The 20,317-nt window shown below is 37.6% G+C and overlaps 2 long non-coding RNA genes across 2 annotated transcripts; both read left to right on the top strand.

Annotated features, from left to right (window-relative positions):
* The first annotated feature begins 7,223 nt into the window (after positions 1-7,223).
* LOC146374081 (uncharacterized) lies at positions 7,224-8,923 on the top strand. The gene is made up of 5 exons (XR_014802144.1): positions 7,224-7,306; positions 7,411-7,447; positions 8,100-8,381; positions 8,606-8,684; positions 8,811-8,923. It is a non-coding gene; the product is annotated as an uncharacterized LOC146374081 (long non-coding RNA).
* Positions 8,924-9,077: 154 nt separating this feature from the next.
* Positions 9,078-11,501, top strand: LOC146374080 (uncharacterized). The gene is made up of 3 exons (XR_014802290.1): positions 9,078-9,128; positions 9,372-9,728; positions 10,014-11,501. It is a non-coding gene; the product is annotated as an uncharacterized LOC146374080 (long non-coding RNA).
* Positions 11,502-20,317: the final 8,816 nt, after the last annotated feature.

The following is a 20,317-nucleotide window of genomic DNA, read 5'->3' as shown; positions in this document are numbered from 1 at the left end:
TTCTCAATTTTCTACCTTTTTTTTCTTTTGCATGTTACAGACCATGGCACGTCTGATTCATCTATCATTACTGCTAGGTATGTTTCCAACGTACAGGTCAACAACTAAATGCAAACTGTACTCAGGCCTGATGTGATCTTCCTGTGTTACAGCAGTGAGCCTGCTGCCCTGTGTTTCAGCCATACGAGACTTTCCAGTTGGAGGAATCAAACTTACTCCCTATCATCTGTGCCCTGTTGGAGGGAATATTACACATGATTGCAATTGCACAGCTGGAAAGTGGATATGGAAATTTAAATGTTGTGGGCCCACTGCTAACCAAGTCACACTGGAAGCAACTGCCACAGCCAATTACACTGAGACAGAGGACTGTACTGATAAATGCCGTAAAATCACATACAAAACAAAAATGTTTGTTTTGTCTGTGGAGGTAGAAAATGGTAAGAAATCTAAAATTCACAACACATTAAAAATGATTTTATCGCTGGTTTAAAGTCGGCCGACTGACTTTAAAATGAAATCTAAGAACTTTAAAACCTGATGCATATTATATTGTTTATAGATGAGCATTCATGTGTTTTGTTTCCATGTACCAGGGTATTTAAATCATACGAGTGACAATAAGATCATTTGTGAATCTTGCTCTGGAACTTCAACTACTGCCGGCACAAAATGTAACAGCTTTAAAAAAAAGTAAATATATTTATATCAGTTTTTAAATATGATGATGAAGAAGGTGCAGATTGGTACCTCATAGGCAAAATCATGTTTGTCACATACTTTTAAAACAGCTTTCTGTTTTCTTCAACAGACAAAAGATACATATCTCGGTTCCTAAGCAAGACCAAAACAGAGTAAAGCTCAAATTTCAGAGGTTTCATCAACAATACCGTGTTAGCGACTGTATAGAGGCTCACACAGGCGAGTACTTTCATCAGCACAATCAGCCTTTCCTCCAAAAAGCAGCTTTAAGAATTTAATTTGCTACATAGTTTTTCTTTCTCAAACAACAAAAGTAAATTGTTGATGTGCAAAACAATAAACTGATGCGTTTTTTTCCACAAACAAGAAAACAAATACAACATAAGATGAAACCTCATCCACCTACTGGCCTCCCTCACTTGCTAATTTTGCTGAATCTGTGGAAGCTCCGCGATAGCCACCACACGAAGTAACGAATAACAACCCTATCTAAATCCCAGTAACGATTAACACGTTCCTGATTTTGGCATAATAACTAGTTACCGTGCTCGTTACCACAATAATAACGTAGTTACTGTAACGCGTTACTTAATAACGCGTTAGTCCCAACACTGCCTATTGTAGTGTCAGCATATCTTAAATGTCACTTTGCATTTTTTGTCTCCAGTTAAAAATCTGGAGTTCTACCATGAAAACACAAGTTGGATTGATGCCTTGGAGGAATGCCAGACAGACTGCACCTCCCTGGTTGAAATCACCAACCAAACAGTGAATGATGAAGTGAAAAGTCTCCTGCAAAATGAGACACACCTGCAACGAGGGGTGTGGATTGGCCTGGAACGCTCAGTCTTTGGCAAAGATAAGAAGTGGATGTGGATTTCAAAGTCCAAAGACATTTATCCTGAATGGAACAGCAGCATATATGGCTTAAATAACCACTGTGCAAAGATGATCCTGACTGAGCAACAAGTAATTAAGCTGCTGGATGCCAACTGCCATGACAGACTACCTTTCATCTGTCAAGGTGAGCATTAAAGAACAGTCTGGTATAATACTGTTGTCAGTTTTCTGCTTCTTTTTCTTTCTTTTTTTTCCATTTAAAAAAAGAGACATGGCCATAATGATGTTGATGCAAAAACTTAAAATATTAGTCTTACAGCCTGAAAGCAGAAGCTTCTTCTGAAAGAATATTTTTGGATATTAACTTTTAATTAATATTGGGGTTTGGGGGTTTTTTGGTTGGTTTTTTTTTTACAGATCTTGGAGAAGAGGCCCTCGTGACCTCTACTCAAAGTAACAGGAAAACTCTGGATTCAGTCATCAACAACTGCAGGACCTGTGCTTAAGTCAAAAACAAAACATCTGCGGTCCAGACATTGAACTGTTGTCATGGAGACATGTCAAATAATGTGCCAGAAAGGGTGTAATCATTGTATAGCATACATCTTTAATGACTTAAAAAAAAACATGAATTGGGATTCTCTTTCTCTAATTTACACTGGGAAGAAAGTGTAGAAATCAGATCAACGAAATAATTAAAAACACAAAATTACCATATCGTTCATGCCCACAGTGGGTTTATGTAAACTTCTGACTACAGCTCTATATGTAACTGTCTTAGTTAAGCTTTGTTTCTCTAAGTAGTCTTCAGGAATAGTTCTCCAAGCGTCTCGAAGGACATCCAAAGCTCTTCATTAAGCTCGAGTCATTAAGCTATTTCTTAATGACACGATTCTGTTCATCTGCTGCTGTAGGGGCCTGCCACTTCTTTTCTTTATTTGTCTGGTTTCTTCAATATTGTTAAGGAACCACCGCTCGCCATGTCCAGATTTTCTAGCATTCCAGCTAACAGCTCTTGGGGAATCACCTTGTTGGTTCAAAAATACTATTTTATGCCTGTAACTGTGCTGTCTTTGGCCTGTCCACTTTAAGGCCAGAGGGCAGTTTGCACATATTATCAGTGTGGTCTGTCATTATGAGTTTATTGGCTTGGTCAAAAGACTGTTTGATCTTTTGATTGTCTTCCCAACTGTTTCTGTGGGTCACATCTGTTATTATTATTATGGATTATGGAGCAGGGTAGCAGATTGGGAACCACTCTGTACCCCCCTGCAGTTAGTTAGTGAGATCTTGTACAAACCGCCGAAAACACATCACATCTGCTGTTAAACAGACGATAATAATAATAATAATAATAATAATTATTATTATTATTATTGTTATTATTTATAACCAGCATCCCAAGAAGTTTATGTTTTATAATTTAAATAAATTTTATAGTTTCAAACTGCGTTAAAATCTGTCGGATCAAAAAAAGGTTGTGCTCTACCAGACACTTCGATCCATACTCCAATATATTGTAATCATGCATTTCTACCCTCATGTTTAGATGCCTCTTTTGAGGTCTAGACACAAAAATGTACACTTACTCTCAAAGACTTATATATTACATGCGTCACATTTTCTTTCATTATTTACAGATAAGATACTATGTTCGTCAGAGTGTCCTCAACTTTCCATCTCTTCCGGAAGAAGGGTCAATTTTTAGTTCCCAGGATTCTGAAAAGCTGGTTTCTGGTTTTGTGAACGCTTTTTCTGAGTATTTGAATTGTAAATCTGACTTTTTGAAGACAGGAGGAGGAGCAGGGTTTGCAAATTGGAGATGAGGTGTGTGAGAGGAGTCTGTGTAGGATCCATTCTTGTTCTATAAATTCAAGGCTTCAGTTAATTCAATTCAAAGTGCTTCGCAGATTTCATTACTCAAAAACTAAATTGCACAGGATTTTTCCTTCTCTTAGTCCTATATGTGATCGTTGTAAACTTGGAGGAGGCTCTCTTACTCATTGGACTTGCCCCAAATTGTCCAACTATTGGCTGGACATCTTTAAATGTTTTTCTGATATGTACAATTGCACATTAGAGCCGGACCCAATAACTGCATTGTTTGGGTCTTCCTCCTCATCTTTAACACCTCCGCCCTGCTGCATAAACTACAGTTTTGTTCAGAATGATAATTGCTAAGAAAATTATTTTGACTCTCTGGAGGTCTGGCACTGTCCCTCAATTCAAAATGTGGCTAACAGAACTGACTGCTCTACTGCACAGGGAGAGGATTAGGTATACATTAGAGGGCAAACTTAGTAAGTTCTTTGATGTGTGACAACCTTTTTTAGATCATGTATTAAAACAAAGTTCTCTTTGATCGATCGCAGCGTTTTACTTCTGTTTATTGTCAGTGTTGAAATAGTATTTTTGTTGCTGCAGTGTAACCTTTTGCCTTATTTGTGTTTTTGTCTTTGCTGTTGTGTTGTCCGTTTGTGTTTTTTCATTTATATCAAAATCTTAATAAACATATTTTTTAAAAAAAAGTTTATGTTTTATGAATAGCTTTTTTTGCAGTAGCTCCATCTGTAGCTATTGCATTAGTTTCGGTATGTGCAGATTTGCTTTTCTCAAACACAGCCATCATTGTTTCTTTCACCCATATGGCTCGGGGTGTGTCTTTCAATCGCACAATATCAAGGAGTTCTTCTTTGATCACACACTCATTTGACACAGACCATGCAAATGCTGCCAACTGAGGCTTGTTTTGTGTGTCACAACTCTCATCCATTGCAAAATTAAAATAAGCACATACAGAGGGCACTTCGTATATTTTTGGAAAAACTGTATCTGCTTTTCTGCCTGACTTTTCAAAGTGACCAACTCGTGCTTCCGAAGTTCAGTCCCTTTTGGAAATTCCTGGTCGATGTTAGCATGGAGTGAGCTGAAGTGATGCTGAATGAAGATCTGAAGCTTTGGAATGCGCTAATGACGCCTGGCATATGAGGCAGAATGACTTGCCATTACATTCAACAACAACAACAAAAACTCTCCCACTCTGTTAAAAACATTCTGTGTTCTTCTTCATATTTTTGTTTTGCTGTGCATTTTTTCCCTGCTGTTTTGAGAGCGAGCATGAGATAATTTGAATACTCAAATGATGTTGCCCCTACTGGAAAACTTTGCGGTATTTTTTCACACGCACAAGCGTATTTGATGAAAATACCGGATTAAACACAAACAAAGCGAACACGCACATTTAAAAAAAGACAACCACAAACAGCACGAGAGCCGCGGTTGGGCACTCCTGGTTTTATAGGTTAGCAGTGAAAATACGTGGTTAAACTTTCATTAATCACAAATATATTAACTATCAAAATGAAGTTGTTGTGTGATAAACAAATTCTCATGTAGATCAATCTGATAGCAAAAACCAGATCATTTAAATTATTTTATTAACAACATTTATACAATAAAAAAAAAACATTAAAGATGCCTGTAAAAAGAAGTCCTGACGGACGATGATTTTTAAAATAAATTGTGTTTCGTCTGTGTTGTTGTGAATGAACCAGTCTTCAGATTTTCATCCTTTGCACCATCTGTTAATTTAGAAGAACCAAAAAAGAAGTTAAATCAAAACTCAAAGAAAAATGCATTTCAGTAACAGAACGTTTATTAAAATGTATAATTATTAAACTGTTCGTACTGTTTAAAAGAAGAGTGGACACCTATTTGTGTGTGTAAGAAACACATCATGAGTTGTTCTGTCACATTGTGAGACAGTGTTGTGTGAGATCCACCAACCAGCTAGTAGAGAAACAAACCACCACAAAATGAGTTAAAGTTACTGTAAATTAACCTTCTCACACTTCAAGTGAGGTTTTCTTCTTTTATGGACACGTGCTTCTGAAAACAGTTTCAAATTCAGCAATTACTAAAAATAATCCATCTCTATCGGATTAGACCATTATCCAAAGTTACCAAGGAAACTTATTAGTTATAGGTACACTTGTAAGTCTGTTTTTCTGAATTTTATTAAAATAGCTCAACAAAATAAATACTCATACTTCAAGTGATATTGATCCAGTTCAGGCTCTAGTTGTTTGTGTCATGTTTAGTTGCACCAGACTGCATATTAGAGTTCTGTGACATACAAAGATATAAATATGTCTCTTGGGATGCTCCCTTTAAGGGTTACCATCATCTGTCTCCATCTGACCCTATTCCTTGCATCTGTCTTTAGCTAACAGTGTCATAGTGTCCACCAACACCCTGCTGGCCAACAGCACAGGTGGGCGTGCCTCCACCAATCTATTATGGCAGTCTCATTCTTGACGATAAGCTTTTAATCAGATGCCTTTCCTGAGGCAACCATTTGCAGTTGCAAAGAGAATGGTACTTGTCTTACTGCATTGTACCAAGTATAACGTTTGGTGGATTATAGTGTGGGGTTGTTTTTTAGGGGTTGGGCTCAGCCCCTTTGTTCTAGTGAAAGGATCTCTTAATGCTGACCTCAACCTGATAGAACATGTTTGGGATGAATCAGACAAAGTGAAAAATATTAATCCCATCCGCCAACTCAGAGTACAGATACTTTAAATGCTTCCAATAAATATAAATGAATATATTGGCCACTATTAAAGAAGAAATAAAGGTTATAAGTGCAGTTCTGTTTTTATTATCATTGTTACCATCGAGATTGTTGCAATGAGTGTACATTTTATTGGGTAGTAGATGTGGAACATGAAGTAGTAATATGTTACTGTGCATGGAACAGCTTAGACACAGATCTTAAATTTTGCAAGAGGGGAAAAATAGAATATTTTAAACATAGTTTGTTTTATAGATCTGTTCACATCTCTGTAAAGTATAGTAAAGTATCAGATCCCTAAAGCTCAAAAGTCAGCTCCATTTATTTAAACATATTGTATTAAGTCAATTTCAGCAACAGAAATCATGTAGTGGTGGATGAACTGGTCATTCATAACATGAAAGAGGCTTTTTTCCAGTGTACCCTGGTTATGTGATACATTTGTTTGTAACATTAAAACTGATAAGGATATATTTGCTTCCTATTTGACTAGGCATACGAAATACCTCTAACACCACTGAATGTGGAAACAGGGACATTTTTCTCAAGTCAATACATGGAAAATTTAATGTTAACTTAGCTGTTGATTGAAAATAGGACCACACTGATAAAAGGACCAGATAATAATGACAAATAGAAACAAATAACAACAAATTAAATCTAAATATTTTCAGAGCTGAGAGAAGCGTTAGAACTCGCTTTAAGCTAACGTGGCGAAGAAGTCCTTCTAAAGTCCTCATAGTTTAACAACTACACTTTCAGGGCAACCACTGCAAAATGTAATGTGCTGTGCATTCATTTATGGGATAATGATGATTACTGAACACCTGCAATTAAAACTAACATAATAACAAAAAACTTCTTTTTTTGTGCTGTATGGATTTTCTTAAGCAAGATATAAAATTAAAATCTTCTTCTGAATCAATCAAATTGGTTCACCTTATTAAATTTGTAATATTGCACATCCACAGTACCTTCAAGGGAAAAAAAACCCTCATTATTGGATTTGAGGAGGACGAGAACACATTTACATCATGATATAATCAGCAATGCAAAAGTCACTCCTGTTGACATTTCCATGAATTTCCGTTTTGGACTTGAGCAACAAGCCAGAGGACAGTGGGGAGGTTTATTCAAACACTCTGGATATTTACCTGATATTTACAGTTAACAAAGATCTCTGCAAAGATTGTAAGTACTGAAGTTGAAATAAACTTCATAAATAAACTAAATAAACTCTTGATATGATGATTAATTAGCACTCAATTTTCTACTTTTTTTTTTGCATGTTACAGACCATGGCACATGTGATTCATCTATCATTACTGCTAGGTATGTACCTAAATTACTTTTCATTGTTAAAACAGTAACTACTTATAATTTAAAACATTGCTTGAAAGGTTATAATTACTCTGGATCTAGCCATGCAGATCCATTTTAACACATTTTATCACCGTCATTCATCTCTCAAAAGTATGTGAATGACGGATCATTTGTTTGTAATTTTCATGGCACATTTTGTTTCTTTTTTCTTGTATTTTATCTGACCCTAGATTTTTGTTTGCCAGTATCTATTTCTTTATATTCTTCATTTTATTTACCAATGCATTAAACAAACAAATGTATCTATATATAATAAAACAAAGATGTTTTTAAAATACATAAATAAATAAATGTGCACTTGGAGAGAGATCTAACAGACAGTGGTACTGATCCCATCGCTTGGCTCTTTCTATGGCATGGGAACGTTTTGACAAAAAGGAAAATAGATGAAAGGACAATGAAAAAAGAGTAGTTACAAAAATATTGACTTTTGCACATGTTTTTGTTTATATTTTCCTTAAAACTGTGAATTACTGTATATTTATTGTAGAAGAAAAAAACTCTCACTTTAGCAAACAACTATGCATTTAGTTGTTTGCTAAAGTGAGAGTTTTCTTCTTCTAACTGTACTCAGACCTGATGTGATCTGCCTGTCCTACAGCAGTGAGCCTGCTGCCCTGTGTTTCAGCACCAGACTTTCCAAATGGAGGAATCGAAATCACCCCCTGTGATTGGTGCCGTGTTAAACCAATTATTACACAAAATTGCAATTGCACAGTTGGCAAGTGGATTTGGAAATTTAAATGTGATGATCCCAGAGTCAACCAAGTCACACTGAAAGCCACTAAACTCAGTAGCACTGGGATGACGAACTATCCTAACACATGTCCTAAAATCACATACGAAACAGGCAATTTACTTTTGTCTGTGGAGGTAGAACCTGGTAAGAAATCTCAACTTCACGGCATATTTGTCTATTGACAGTATTTTAGTAGCTTAAAAATTATTTTATTCCTGTAATAAAGAAGTGTGTACAGCAAATGGATTTTAAAGTATACTTGCTGTGACAAATTCATTCAGCAAGTACAAAATCTGAAGTGCCACAGACATTTCTAAAGGCGCCTGCAGTGCCTCTTCATGTGGATTAATTTGTTTTGTTTTCTGCAGGGTGTGTAAAGGTTTCTGGTAATAAAATTTGTGGAAGTTGCAACAGCAGAGTTACCTCTACAAATAACTGTAATTCAGGGTAAATATGTTTTTTGTCCACTTAGCTTTTTAAATAAAATACTGCAGAAAATGCAGATGTGTTATCTCTTATAAAATCATGTTTGTCATATGCTTTTTAAACAGTTCTGTAATTTTCTTTCAACAGAAAAACGATACACATCTCAGTGTCTAATCCAGAAAATAAAAAAACAGTAAAGATACATTTTCAAAATGTTCATGAAGAATACGATATCAGTGACTGTATAGATGCTCAGACAGGCAAGTACTTTTTTCAATATAATCAACCTTTCCTAAAAAAAAAAAAACTAAAAAAAAAACACAAATAAAAAACTGTATAGTTACAACATTTTTTTTCTTTTGTAAAATTAAAATATGTTTTTAAAGCTTACATTTTTACTTTTTTTCTTATGTGCAGCTTCAAACCAAAGGCCCTGCAATGTCAGTGTCCCTACAGGGAGTACAGGTACATCAGGTGGAATTTTTTTTATATTTCAGCCTGGAAGCAGTCATTTACCTTGTTAATTAAAGTATATGTTAATATATTATAATGCCTTAGACTCAATACTTTAATCTATACAAAACATTCCTGACTATCAGGGTGAGTCAGCAGAGCTTTGCATAAATAAGGAGACAGCAGGAAACTGTGGCCTGTTGTAAGTGTTAGCCTATGTTAAATGTCACTTTCTTTTTTTTTTTTTGTCTCAAGTTACAAACCTGCAGTTCTACCATGAAAACAAAAGTTGGATTGATGCCTTGGAGGACTGTCAGCAAAACTACACCTCCCTGGTTGAAATCACCAACCAAACAGTGAATGATGAAGTGAAAAGTCTCCTGCAAAATGAGACAGACTTGCAACGAGGGGTGTGGATTGGCCTGGAACGCTCAGTCTTTGGCAAAGATAGGGAGTGGATGTGGATTTCAAAGTCCAAAGACATTTGTCCTAAATGGAACAGCAGCATATATGGCTTAAATAACCACTGTGCAAAGATGATCCTGACTGAGAAACAAGAAATAAAGCTGCTGGATGCCAACTGCCATGACAGACTACCTTTCATCTGTCAAGGTGAGCATTAAAGAACAGTCTGGTATAATATTGTTATCAGTTTCATGGTTAAAAATAATAATAATTAAGGCCTGGCCATAATGATGGCGATAGCTGAAAAATCTGAAAATATTAGTCTTACAGCCTGAAAGCCGAAGATTTTAGTCTCTTGTAGTGTTGAAACATGATGCTTTTATCTACCTATAAAAAGATTGTATGGCGTCTCTTAACAACGAAGGAAATAAAGAAATGACACCACTCATTGCTTTTGAACATTAAATTAATTTTGTTGTTTTTGGGTTACAGATTTTGGAGAAGATGCACTGTGACCTCTACTCATTTGGCGAAAAAAGTGACAGCATCAGGAAGACACTGAATTCAGTCATGAATAATAATAGTCAAATTACTATATCATTCCCATGATAAGTGTATGCAAACTTCTGACCACAGCTGTATATATAAAACTCTCTTAGTTAAGGTTTGTTGTCATTTCTTTAAGCAGTCTTCATGAATAGGTCTCCAGACTTCTTGAAGGACAATCAAAGTTTTCCTTGGGATGTTGGCTGCCTTTTGTTCTGTTGTCTGTTAGATGATCCCACACTGTTTCAATAATGTTGAGATCCAGGTTCTGATATTCAGGTATGCTTTTACTGTATTGGCAATGTTTCACTTTCATGCTGAAAAATGAAGCTGTTGCCAATCAGATGCTTTCCAGATCGTAGTGCACCATGGATCAAAGACAGATGGTGCTTTTCTTTGTTCATAAATTTATTAATTTTGACAAGATCACCAACATGCCTATCTGCAGGCCCAAACCATGTCAGAGCCTCCCCCATGTTTTACAGATGTCTGCAGACTCTCAGTGCTTTACCTCTCTCCTGACCTCCTCGATACACACCAACAATGATTTGAGCCAGCATTTTCACATTTGGATTTATCACGCCATCACACCTGTTGCCACTGATTTTTCAGTTCTTGTATAAAGTTGAATACCTCAGGCTTTTCTCCCCATTTCCCTTTCTTAAGAATGACTCCTCGACAGTCACTTCCATTGAGACCGTTCCTGACGAGGCTTCATTGAACAGCAGGATCAACTAAAGGGCCAGCTACATCTCTCAGGACCTGTGGCAGGTCTTTGCTGGATTTGTGTCCTATCTCATAACAATGTGACTTTCAGATACTTTCATCTGTTGTAGATCGTCTTTAGGCCTGTCACTAGTAATTTTGTCCTCCACTTGTACAGTTTCCTTACATTTTGTTAAAAGTTCAGCATGCTGTGTAGCAAATACATCTTTGGGATTCGCCTAGAGGTGCAAAAATACAATTTAATGGATGTTAAACTGTGTTATCTTTGGCCTCTCCAACAAAAGGCACCAAGAGGAGTTCCCACATATTATCAGTGTGGTTTGTTATTATCAGTTTGTTGTGCATTTTAGTAGGTACTTGGTCAAAGGATTGAATCTGATATTTTTTAAAGGCTTTATTGGGGGAAAATAGATTTGTTTGATGTTTCTTTATACTGTGGTCTTTTGTTTTGGTACCAGGTAGATGAATTTGCATTTTGTTTAGTTTTATCATACATTACTTTTATTTCATTTTGTTTGGGGTTTTGGGGTTTTTACCTTTGTTCTATTAATATCCTTGTTAATAAATGTCACCTTTATTGCAAAAAATCCTCAAACATGCCACATCATTTTCTGGTGCCTGACATTAACAATTACCCCGCTTGGGGTCTCAGTGCAACATTTGCCAAACATCATAATCTACTTTAAATATGTACTGTACTATTTTTAATGTAAAACAGCAATAGCGTGTGAAAAAATATGAATAGAAATAATTTGAAATATTACTAATATTGTCTTTTTCATTGTGATATATTATTTGTATTATAACTACTTTTCAATACGATAGATTATAAATATATATTTACATAAATTGATTAGAATATTTAACCAGTAAGAAAATCCCTAACTCACTGTAGAGGGTTACAGAGTGTTTTCTTGTGTAAGCCAGACTTCTGAATTTGCTACCCTGGTGCATTTCTTTTTACAACTGTGCGCAAAAAAAAATGCACCAGCAACAGCAAGGTGGTTTTAAAAAATAGGGGAAAAAATAGTGTAAAAATTAAATTATTTAAATTGGCCTTGGTCTTCCCAAAATCTGTCACCATCTCTTACGGTTGGAAGTGATTGTAATCTCAAAGTGATCCACACGTTCCCTGTAACGTCTCTTTCCCACCTCTGACAAATCCCCACAGCTGCAGACTTAAACAAGAATATTTTTTTTACAGACAACTCAGCCGAGAGTGATACTGGAAGTCAGGAGTGTACAAGGTGAAGAGAAAAGGTGAGAGTACCATCACCAATGGTGCTCCTATGCTGTGACACACACACTGTACAGTATATAAATGTTACATAGTTTCAGTATATGAAATCATATTATTTTACCAGGGCCCCCTGGTGGATCACAAAAAATACTGCAGGTGGGCTGCAGTAATAACAGGAATTCAGTCAGAAATTACTCACAAAAATGTAGTTACATATTCAATTCAATTCAATTAAAAAAAAATGTATTGATCCCAAAGGTTGGCCCTGAAGGAAATTGGGTAATATAAATGTATTAATTGATATAAAAAGTGAATTACAGTTTTTTTCTGATGGCTTAAGCCCATTTTTTGCAACTATTGGCTATTTTTGCAAAACTCTACACACAAATAAGAAAACCCGTCACCATTGTTGTTTTCTTGCAAAAGCTAATAAACCTTGCTTAACTCTCCAAACCTTCGTAAAAATGGTATTTTCGTATCAAACAGTTAACACAAGCCATCACATTAATAAGCACCAATGCACCAACTACACACTGATGCTATGAATAAAAAACACATCTGGCTTTTGCTTTCTCTATGCACACAGTGGCTTGCAAAAGTATTCGGCCCCCTTGAACTTTCCCACATTTTGTCACATTACAGCCACAAACATGAATCAATTTTATTGGAATTCCAATTCAATTCAATTTTATTTATATAGCGCCAAATCACAACAAAAGTCGCCTCAAGGCGCTTCATAGATACAGAGAAAAACCCAACAATCATATGACCCCCTATGAGCAAGCACTTTGGCGACAGTGGGAAGGAAAAACTCCCTTTTAACAGGAAGAAACCTCCGGCAGAACCAGGCTCAGGGAGGGGCGGGGCCATCTGCTGCGACCGGTTGGGGTGAGAGAAGGAAGACAGGATAAAAGACATGCTGTGGAAGAGAGACAGAGGTTAATAACAGATATGATTCAATGCAGAGAGGTCTATTAATACATAGTGAGTGAGAAAGGTGACTGGAAAGGAAAAACTCAGTGCATCATGGGAATCCCCCGGCAGCCTACGTCTATTGCAGCATAACTAAGGGAGGATTCAGGGTCACCTGGTCCAGCCCTAACTATATGCTTTAGCAAAAAGGAAAGTTTTAAGCCTAATCTTAAAAGTAGAGATAGTTTCTGTCTCCCGAATCCAAACTGGAAGCTGGTTCCACAGAAGAGGGGCCTGAAAACTGAAGGCTCTGCCTCCCATTCTACTTTTAAATACTCTGAGAACAACAAGTTTTCCTGCAGTGCGAGAGTGAAGTGCTCTAATGGGGTGATATGGTACTACAAGGTCATTAAGATAAGATGGGGCCTGATTATTTAAGACCTTGTATGTGAGGAGCAGGATTTTGAATTCAATTCTGGATTTAACAGGAAGCCAATGAAGGGAAGCCAAAACAGGAGAAATATGCTCTCTCTTTCTAGTCCCTGTCAGTACTCTTGCTGCAGCATTTTGGATTAGCTGAAGGCTTTTCAGTGAGTTTTTTGGACATCCTGATAATAATGAATTACAATAGTCCACGTGAAAGACCAATACAAAGTGGTGTACACGTGAGAAGTGGAACGAAAATCATACATGATTCAAAACATTTTTTACAAATAAATAACTGCAAAGTGGGGTGTGCGTAATTATTCAGCCCCCTGAGTCAATACTTTGTAGAACCACCTTTTGCTGCAATTACAGCTGCCAGTCTTTTAGGGTATGTCTCTACCAGCTTTGCACATCTAGAGACTGAAATCCTTGCCCATTCTTCTTTGCAAAACAGCTCCAGCTCAGTCAGATTAGATGGACAGCGTTTGTGAACAGCAGTTTTCAGATCTTGCCACAGATTCTCAATTGTTTCATTCGGATTCTATGAAACCAACTAACCTGGCAAGTACATGACCTAATACAGAAATGCTCACATTTTGTATGTTTTGGAGGTGGTGTCATCCTCAATTATGCGCTGCTGAATTTCACGTAGCCTAATGGAATTATTTGCAATCACCATATTGATTATATGGGTTTCTTGGTCTGCAGTGAACATTCTTCCTCTGCCCCCATCATCTGGTCGTCTAGCAATTCTGTAAAGTAACAATTTCAGTATTTTTACATCTATGGTATTGTTGTGTTCCTCATTAGCATATGGCAGTGCTACAAATCTTAGTGCAAAGTGACTGTACTAACCGATTCTCATTTCAAAATGTCCTTATGATGCTTGCTCAGGGTCATTCCATGGTTGATTACATGGTCCACTATTGTAGCTCTGATGTCATCAGTAATTCTATTTCTTACTCTTCTTACCCTTCCTCTTCCCCCTCCTCATTCTCCTCTTGCTCCTCCTTGTCCTCTTCCTCTAACTTCAACTCCTTGTCCTCTTCATCCTACTTCTTCACCTCCACGTCCTCTTCCTCGGCCCCCTTCACCCAATCAGCAAAACATTGTAGTTTTCTTGTAAAAGCGAATAACCCTTGCTTAACTCTCCACACCTTTGTAAAAATGGTATTTTCGTATCCAACAGTTAACACAAGCCATCATATTAATAAGCACACAATGCACCAACTACACACTGATGGTATGAATAAAAAACACATCTGGCTTTTGTTTTCTCTGTGCACAAGGTAGGCTATGTCAGTTTGAGCTCATACTTTTGTCATAGGTCTGTAAACATGGAGGGATCCAAACTTCAAGTACTGGTGTTTATTCACACACATCAAAACAAACACAAGTGTTTATTCCCAAGTCCAAACAAAACAGTAATTTCACTGAGGAAAAAAAAGAAATCAGTCTACATCGTGTCGCCTCTCTGGGTCCGGCCACAAAATTTCGTCAACATCACATGCAATGTCCTCGAGTCCAAGGCACCGGGGAAAATATCTCCTGGAATGGCGTATCCAGGCCTGACATGATGCCTGGTCAATATCCCCACATGCCTCCTCCATGGGCTATGCGTTGATGAGGATGACGGTCATAGACCTTCCAGCGCCAGGCAGAGAAGAACTCTTCAATTGGGTTCAAGAATGGAGAGTATGGGGGGAGGTTGAGTACAGTGAAGAGTGGGTGATCTGTAAACCAGTTGCGGACCAAAGCAGCCCTATGGAAACTAACATTGTCCCATATGATGACATATCTGGTCTGCTCTGGTCTCTGAACATTGGTGAGCATGTCATGTAAGGTGTCCAGGAATGTAATAATGTGTGCAGTGTTATATGGGCCCAGGGTTGCATGATGGTGAACAACTCCATTTTGACTTATAGCTGCACACATAGTTATGTTACCACCACGTTGTCCTGGGACATTGATTATGGCACAGTGTCCAATAATCTTCCTGCCACGTCTCCTTGTCTTTGTGAGGTGGGAACCAGCCTCATCCACAAAAATCTGCTCATGACCCATGGCATCTGCCTCTAGCTCCACCACTCTCTAGACAAGACAAAACAAATTCAGCACAGCAGGCACATGCACAGCACTACAGTATGCACTTCCAAATTCAGTAGCAATGATACTATAGCTTACCTGCACATAGTCATATCGCAGCTGTTTTACACGTTCACTGTTTCTTTCAAAAGGTACTCTGTAGATTTGTTTCATTTGGATTCTGTTGCGGGCAAGTACATGACCTAATACAGAAATGCTCACATTTTGTATGTTTTGGAAGGTGGTGTCATCCTCAATTATGTGCTGCTGAATTTCGCATAGTCTAATGGAATTATTTGCAATCGCCATATTGACTATATGGGTTTCTTGGTCTGCAGTGAACATGCTTCCTCTGCCCCAGCATCTGGTCGTCTAGCAATTCTGTAAAGTAACAATTTCAGTATTTTTACATCTATTGTATTGTTGTGTTCCTCATTAGCATATGGCAGTGCTACAAATCTTAGTGCAAAGTGACTGTACTAACCGATTCTCATTTCGAAATGTCCTTATGATGCTTGCTACAGTGTAGCGGCTCGAGTTAGGCTGGACCCGTTGGCCAGCTTCCCTCAGGGTCATTCCACGGTTGATTACATGGTCCACTATTGTAGCTCTGATGTCATCAGCAATTCTATTTCTTACTCTTCTTACCCTTCCTCTCCCCCCTCCTCGTCCTCCTCTCCCCCCTCCTCGTCCTCCTCTTGCTCCTCCTTGTCCTTGTCGTCCTCTTCATCCTACTTCTTCACCTCCACGTCCTCTTCCTCGGCCTCCTCTACTTCTCACTCTTCCTGCTCCCTCCATTGCACTCCACACACAGAGCTTACCTGTATTATAGTGCTTAGGCTGATTGCAAAGTGAACTAATTATCTAAAAAAGTTTTCACATGTGACAGTGTGCCAGACAGTTGGCAAAATAGTGTAAATAATGGCCGTAAATGTGTATAGTTTTGCTAGGAGTGCGTTGATCATTTGGAAATTGAGTGTAAAGCAGTGAGTTGTGTTTACAGTTCTGCAAAAAGAGTGCTGTGCAGTGGATTGTAGCTACAGGTTTGCAAAGTGTGTGTTACAAAATGGCAAACTGAGTGCAAAGCAGTGTTTGTGCTTTTAGTTTTGCAAACTCAGTGAGTGGTTTTGCTATAAGTATTAATAGTTTTAGAAATTGTGCTATAAGAATCACAGTTAGGGTTTAAGCATTCAGTGAAGTTCCAGCCAAAGTTTTGCAGGAGAGTGACAATTTGACAGGCGACATGTGGATGCGTAGTGTTGTGGAGAATGGCTACACATAGTGCACACAAGGGCGTGCAGTGCGCAACTGTGTTTTGGGACCAAAAGGAGGTATTGTTGGTTGACTTTCTGACTGTTGGGGCCACAATAAATGCTGACAGGTACTGTGAAACACTGTAAGAACTCTAAAGGGCACTTTAGAATCAGAGAAGAGGAATGCTGAGCAAGGGCGTAAGCATTCTCCACAACACAGCGCGTCTACACGTCGCCCGTGCCAAACACAGAACTCAATACAGGGGTGAAACCAACTAACCTGGCACACCTAAAAAAAGCATTTCATTCCACTTCAAGTGCAATGGACAAATAAAAAGTATAAGATGGGAGAACATAAAAGACCACCTTTACTTATTACACTGTTTTTTTCAGTGTACAGATAAATGTATTACAGAAATTAAAAACAGTTTAAAAGAAAAAAATTGAACTCTTTATTAGTGACATGACAAAATTAATATAAAGAGTGATTATGAAAAAACTTTAAATCCAAGTACAGTTTTTTTTTAAGTATGCCCACTTCAGTATGTTATTGGGAACATGCAGCAAGAGTGTGAGTTTCATCCACAGTAGTCTTGAGTGAAGGTTTTTTGGGGGGGAATTTTTTAGCTTGTATTTGATAGAGACAGTATAGACAGACAGGAGAGATTTTTTTTTTTTTTTTTTTTTTTTTAAGGGAGAAGACATGCAACAAAGGGCCATGGATCGGACTCAAACCCAGGCCGCTACCTTGCAGCCATGCGGCACATGGTGCCTGCTCACTCACTGAGCTAAACTAGTGCCCAGTAAACTTCATGACCTGTTTGGTTCTGCAAAGTTTGAAAGATGAAGCTGAATTATTTGGGGCTGAATCCACTTCCATCTCATCTTCAGCACAGGTCCTGAAAGATGAAAAGGAAAACTTACAAATAGCTCAAGGTTTCTGAAAGGTGTGTGAAGAAATTAAATATAAATAAAATAATCCTGTAATCCAGTTTTATAACATTTGCCTACAATTAAGGAGAGTTATTTGTTAATTATTGGAAGGGTCTACAGTAAGTGTAGGCAGTGATTTGTAAATGCAGAGAGAAAGAGACAAAACAGCTAAAAAATAATAATAATAATAATCACTGGGCACTTAAGTTTTCCTTCACGAGTTATTCTTTAATTTTTTCTAAGGTGTCCTCTTTGATGTGCTCGTCATGGTCCTGGTGACTGATAGCAACTGCAACTACCACAAAGGTAGTTTAAGGTAGTTCAGCAGCTGTTTGTGGTCTTTTTTGTCACTGCAATAACATCACAAGCACACGGGAGTCAGTCATGAAACTTTACATGAGTCACTGACACTGAAATAAAGACAAGTTTGAAGAATGTGTGTTTCAGCCTAGGAACTCAGCAAAGTAAGGGGGTGTCAGAAACACTGCCCCAACAAGCATATACATTTGTCATCCTATACTCTTTTCCATTTGTAACACATTTGTAACTTACAAGGCAACTTTATCTGGTGCATTACTATATTTTGTTCCAAACTGAAATGACCTCTTCACAAAAATAAAGTGTTTGTTTATGTAGTTATTTATTTATTGGGGGGGGGGGGGGCAGTACTTGGGCCACCTTTGTGCTTACATGTGATTCTCCTGTTACGCAATAATCCTGCTGGTACCTTTATACTTTGAATTGGCCTACAAGCTTCAGAGATTAATACAATGTTCTGTATTTTTTCTTCCTATATTGTCATAAATAAAAATAAATTAATCTTTGTGCCCCGCCCTCCTTCAGGCTAGCCATGATTTTAATCCCACCCATACCCACCCACTACACCAACCCCCACTGGTACAAAAAAAAAAAAAGTTCTGGGAGGCCATCATTTCTGTCCCCACCTTTTACAGTTCAGGGTGCCTTCCACTGAGCTCTGGTCCAGGCTGTCAGAGTTGATGGCTCTCTTCTCTTGTGCTCTCTTGGAAACACCCGAGTTTGTGTTTAGGATGTCAAAGAAGGATGAGCCTGATGCATTGCCTCCAGTGAACAGAGTCTTATTGTGCACTTTAAAGGTATGGTCAGCAGAACCCAACTAAAAGTAAAGATATAATGATAGAAAACATATTAGAAAAAGAAGTGTACGTGCTTATATCTGTGCTCATACTTCTGCTCAGTGCTTCAAACAGCAATACCAACCTGTGCCTCCAAGCTGGCCACCCTGTTTGCAAGCATCCTCTCATTGGTTTGGGCGTTGCCCAACCTGAGCTGAAATAGCAGTTTGTCCATGATGATGATGATGCCTGCATTCCCCACTCTTTGACCTGTAGAGAACATTTTAGTGCATCCACCTCCTCTTTTCTTTTCTGGAGAAGTTGCTTCTGGCTGTTGGAATGACTCACAGCCTTCTCCATCTGTACCACATCAAGTATTCACAAAGTGTAGCTAAATCCAGTGGAGTGGTTTGGTTTAAACTAGATTAAAACCAACAATGGTCTTAAAAAATTACATATTTTAAAATAAAATAACATTTCCAGCATGCAGTAGCTAGCGAGCTGATTGGAGACCAAAACAGCCAATCAGAATTTTTGCACCCAAGTCTGTGATTGGTTGGTTTTGTGGCACCTTTATAACGAGTACAGAAAGAGTTGAGCGCAAGGTGCAGAGATGTTGAGAGCAGGAGCAACACACTGAGAGCAGGTCTGCAGATGTCCGTCAGCACATAGAGCAGAGATCTGAGCGAGAGCAAACGACAACAACTGAGAGAGAAGGGCTGTTATTGTGTGTGTGTATGGATAATAGCAAACACTAAAATACATTTGTTACACGTAGCAGTGAATTTTGTTCGCTCACACTTTCACACATAGTTGTTTCATTGTAATTATTGTTATTTAACCCTGTCATGCATGAATTATGACAACCTTAATCAGGATTTTTATTCATCTTTTCATGCCTAAAGATGAATAAAAATACTTAAAAAAATTCTGATTGAGGTTGTCATAATTCATGCATAAAAAAGGTTAAACTTTTCTTTGCTGAAAGTAATTTTCTCCTCAAAATGCATATTGGACTGAGTTTCAACTCGACATAATATCATATTTGATGGTAACAACAATTAATGTTCATAAGAGGGGGGTGCTTTGTTTTTGTTTTTTTTAATCAAAATTATATATTGACTCTTTAGCATTACACCTTTTACAATTTACAAGCATATTTTTATATGTCAAAGACATAAAGCTCATATGTAACGCTTGTGTTCATACATACAACTAAATAACTTTTGCATTAATCTCATGCAATTAAATTAAATGTATCATATTAACACATATACATGATCAGAACAGTGTTCATTTCTTTGTAAATACTATGCTTTAAGAAAATTTTCTGACCTTTGGCTTTTTAAAAAAATATATTTTACTCATCACATTACTTAATTTTGTTCATTAAAGTCTCTGACCTTATCCACCTTTGAAATTTCCATCCAAGCAGAGTCCACATTTCCAGCATTACTTTGGCATTGCTAACTTCCTGTAAGGAAGCTGAAACGGACAGATTCACATTCAGACAAAACAGATCCAAAGTGGTTGAGGTGATTCACACAGATTTAGTTCATTTCATTGCATTTTGCACAACAG

The sequence above is a fragment of the Perissodus microlepis genome, chromosome 14 (assembly GCF_051167445.1).
Source record: "Perissodus microlepis isolate ML-2025 ecotype Zambia chromosome 14, ASM5116744v1, whole genome shotgun sequence".
NCBI classification, from domain to species: domain Eukaryota; kingdom Metazoa; phylum Chordata; class Actinopteri; order Cichliformes; family Cichlidae; genus Perissodus; species Perissodus microlepis.
The sequence above is the reverse complement of the archived record's forward strand: the minus strand, read 5'-3'. Positions and strand labels throughout refer to the sequence as shown.